We start from the raw sequence: 4,092 nt of genomic DNA, 5'->3' as shown, positions 1-4,092 counted from the left end.
AGCAATAAGGTGGGGTTGGGACCACCTTAAGAATGCAAGGTCTTTCAAAAATGAACTAAGGATAACATGAGTAAAACATCAGGTTTCTCTACAGCATTTGGTGAGACAAGTGGGCCTTCTTTTATCTTCCATAAATGCAATCTTTCCCAAACCCCTTTATTATATAGCTCTTCAAGGAAAAAATATAAAGCACTTACAAAGGAGCCTCAAATGCTCAAAGATGGTAGACTTCTGTAATATGGGCCATATACTAAAAGCAGCACGAAAACAGAGTGCAATAGGGTCCAAAAAACTTGAGTGACCCATGAGAGTATGCATGCAAGCCTATGGTATTCCAAACTAGAGATATACGCATGCAATTTTTGCTTTTAGGAGAGAATGTGCCTGCTGAAAAAAACATTATTTTTAAAAAGTGCATTGCAGAATATCAGGAATTTGCTGTGGGACACCTTGAAAACTTGCATACAGATTATGTGCACACACCTTACAGTCAGTTGTTGTTGCCGAGTGGTTAAGGCAATGGACTAGAAATACATTGGGGTCTCCCTGCGCAGGTTCGAATCCTGCCAACAACGAGAATCTTTTTAACATCGGCTACAATTTCAGAAGTTAACTTTTAGTATTTCTTCCATGTCAGTTTTATAAATAGGTGGCTTATTTTGGTGTCAATATTGCCATATCACATATTTATTATCGCTCCCCCTTTCATATCTTTGCTATAACTCTCGTCCTTCATTAGCGCTGGTGCAAACGCTTCAAATTATTATACCCTGGCTCTCTCGGTCATACCTATGCATGCACTTGAAACTTACTTTACCAATAAAAGAAGCAAATAGAGAAATAAAATAAAAGTGCTAGCTGGATTAGGCAAACACACTTCATAAAACTGCATTTTCTTTTCTATTCTCCCCCGTGTTACAAGCTTAACTGCTCCCTGTGTAATTTCTCTTAACCTGCTGTTCCTGGAAGAGAATTTCATCTACAAGCTCTTTCTGTGTTTTTTCCTAGTCTTTTCTTTCCCTTTTCTCAGATTTGTAACTGTTCCTTTACGTGCTCTATTTAGGCGCCATTAATCTCATTTGAGCTCCTTGTACCTGCTGCTGTTTTCTCCACACCTCATACTGTCTTTTCCCTCTTTCTCTCTTTCTCTGCGGTTGGTGGCTACTTTCCAAAGCGTCTGATGCCCCAATGTTCCTTCGTCTTGTTGTCAGACGTGAATTTGAAAAGCAACAAAATTAACAAGCCTTTACCACTCACACATGGCAGAGGTTTATACTTTAATTCAATGAGCTAAGAAAAGTGTGTTGTGGGGCCCCTATGAGCCATGGTGCTTGCTTCATCATAATTAGGCATGCAGTCACTAGCTACAGCTCTGATTATGGGTCACTGAGGTCAGTTTCAATAATTCCTCAAAAACCTAACCATGCAGTCCCCCCTAACTGTGTAGTCATCTTGCTTTACTGCTGTTTGTGTGATTAGCTGGGAGGAGCTCACAGCAGCATCCTCCCTATAAAAGTGTAGATGGACCGTTCCTTAACTCTTTCTTGCTTCACATACAGATGGCTTGAGGGGGTACAGGGGAGATGCAGGTCTAATAAACAGAATAGAATATCTGCGCCAGGTGTGTTTCTCTGCATTGGTGTCACATCACAGGCCCACCAGTGTATGTGTGATCTTTGACTCCTGCCAGTTTACAAGCAGGCGGCCAGGAAACGGTTTCAGCCTATCAACCACTGAGGAGATAAAGCCTTTGTATATGGAATGAGGAAGCAATGAACACATTCACCCTATCACAGGAGTAGCCCTGAGTGTTCCGAATTATAATTTCTCCATGTCACCGTACGTTATTGAGCCCAAGTAGCTTGCCGTGATCGTATAGTGGTTAGTACTCTGCGTTGTGGCCGCAGCAACCTCGGTTCGAATCCGAGTCATGGCATTGTGGTTGGCAATGTCACGGCAGTTGGGTTTTTCCTTTACAGAATTCCCAAATGTACCAGTTGTTTTTGTAAAATGTCTATTAAAAACAGATCCTTTTCAATATTTAAACGATCTAAGGACAAATTATTTAAACACACATGATTATAAGATGTAGGTATACTGTACTTACTGACATAAATTATCGTTCTTGAACATATTTGCGGTAAGGGGAGCGGAGCTCTCCCCCAGGCCAATCAGAATGCAGATGAATGCAGTTGCAGTTGAGTGACCTGTGTTGTGGCTGTCTACAGGGAATGCACATATGTAGCTGTCTCGCAGCCCAATCCAGACGTCAATTGAAGACAGGTTTTCATGCAAATAGAGCAGTAAGTGCAGAGAAATGCTCACTCTCTAAAAATGGCATTCATACAATAGTAAGATTAAATCCAACCTCACCAGTAGATAGGATTTATCAATAAATAAATAAAGCTTCTCCTCTCTGATATGGAATTACCCCCCCAAAAGTATAAGGGAATACCCAATGCTAACCTATGGGAGGGGCAGACCTCACAGTAGTGAAAAATGTAATAGACTGTTTGATACTACTAGGACATACAAACTACCACAGTACATGTCTTACCTTTTACTTACATAGCATGATGCCCCTAGGACTACCTAGGGCCTACCTTAGGGGTTACTGATATGTAATAAAATTGGAGTTTAAGGCTTGGCAAGTAGTTTTAAATGCCAAGTCGAAGTGGCAGTACACTGCAGCACAGGCACTGCAGTAGCAGGCTTGAGACAGGTTTGAAATGCTATTTCTTTGGGCGGCACAATCAGTCCCTGGGTATATGGTATACCACTTTACAAGGGGGTTTCAAGTAAATTAAATCTGTCAGTCAGGTATACTCCAATTATACACATGATTAGGGAAGAAGCACGTGCACTTCAGCACTGATTAGTAGCGACAAAGTGATCAGAGTCCTAAGGCCAACAAAAAGATACAGCAAAATGCGGAGGTGAAAAGCAAAAAGGTGGGGTTGGGACCACCTTAAGAATGCAAGGTCTAACAAAAACGAACTAAGGATAACATGAGTAAAACATCAGGTTTCTCTACAGCATTTGGTGAGACAAGTGGGCCTTCTTTTATCTTCCATAAATGCAATCTTTCCCGGACCCCTTTATTATATAGCTCTTCAAGGAAAAAATATAAAGCACTTACAAAGGAGCCTCAAATAGTCAAAGATGGTAGACTTCTGTAATATGGGCCATATACTAAAAGCAGCACGAAAACAGAGTGCAATAGGGTCCAATAAACTTGAGTGACCCATGAGAGTATGCATGCAAGCCTATGGTATTCCAAAGTAGAGATATACGCATGCAATTTTTGTTTTTAGGAGAGAATGTGCCTGCTGAAAAAAACATTATTTTTAAAAAGTGCATTGCAGAATATCAGGAATTTGCTGTGGGACACCTTGAAAACTTGCATATAGATTATGTGCACTCGCCTTACAGTTAGTTGTTGTGGCCGAGTGGTTAAGGCGATGGACTAGAAATCCATTGGGGTCTTCCCGCGCAGGTTCGAATCCTGCTGACAACGAGATTCTTTTTAACATCGGCTACAATTTCAGAAGTTAACCTTTAGTATTTCTTCCATGTCAGTTTTATAAATAGGTGGCTTATTTTGGTGTCACTATTGCCATATCACATATTTATTATCGCTTCCCCTTTCATATCTTTGCTATAACTCTCGTCCTTCATTAGCGCTGGTGCAAACGCTTCAAATTATTATACCCTGGCTCTCTCGGTCATACCTGTGCATGCACTTGAAACTTATTTATTTATTTATTTATTTATTTATTTAAAGTTTTATATAGCGCGAACAAGACCCGTGGGTATCAGAGCGCTTCACATAAAAGTAGTTTAAATATTAACAAGAAGATAACCATTAAACAAACAAATAGATATGAGGTAGATAGTTATATGGCTATAGTGAGTGCTTAAGTAACTACATTCCACTCAGGTTCGTCGATTATAATCCAAATTAACTTTACAACATGAGGTTATGTCATTTGTCCTTTTTGTCATACCTATGAGGTAGCGGTTATATAGTTTCAGGATGTGAGATAGTTGTATGAATTAGTTTTGACAAGAGGTAGCAATTGGTATACAGTT

The 4,092-nt window shown here is 40.1% G+C and overlaps 2 non-coding genes across 2 annotated transcripts; both read left to right on the top strand.

Moving 5' to 3' along the window:
* The first annotated feature begins 1,864 nt into the window (after nt 1-1,864).
* TRNAH-GUG (transfer RNA histidin (anticodon GUG)) lies at nt 1,865-1,936 on the top strand. The gene has a single exon. It is a non-coding gene; the product is annotated as a tRNA-His (tRNA).
* Nucleotides 1,937-3,435: 1,499 nt separating this feature from the next.
* On the top strand, nt 3,436-3,517 carry TRNAS-AGA (transfer RNA serine (anticodon AGA)). Its single transcript has one exon. It is a non-coding gene; the product is annotated as a tRNA-Ser (tRNA).
* The last annotated feature ends 575 nt before the right edge of the window (nt 3,518-4,092 follow it).

The sequence above is a fragment of the Lissotriton vulgaris genome, chromosome 1_1 (genome assembly GCF_964263255.1).
Source record: "Lissotriton vulgaris chromosome 1_1, aLisVul1.2, whole genome shotgun sequence".
NCBI classification, from domain to species: Eukaryota; Metazoa; Chordata; class Amphibia; order Caudata; family Salamandridae; genus Lissotriton; species Lissotriton vulgaris.
The sequence above is the reverse complement of the archived record's forward strand: the minus strand, read 5'-3'. Positions and strand labels throughout refer to the sequence as shown.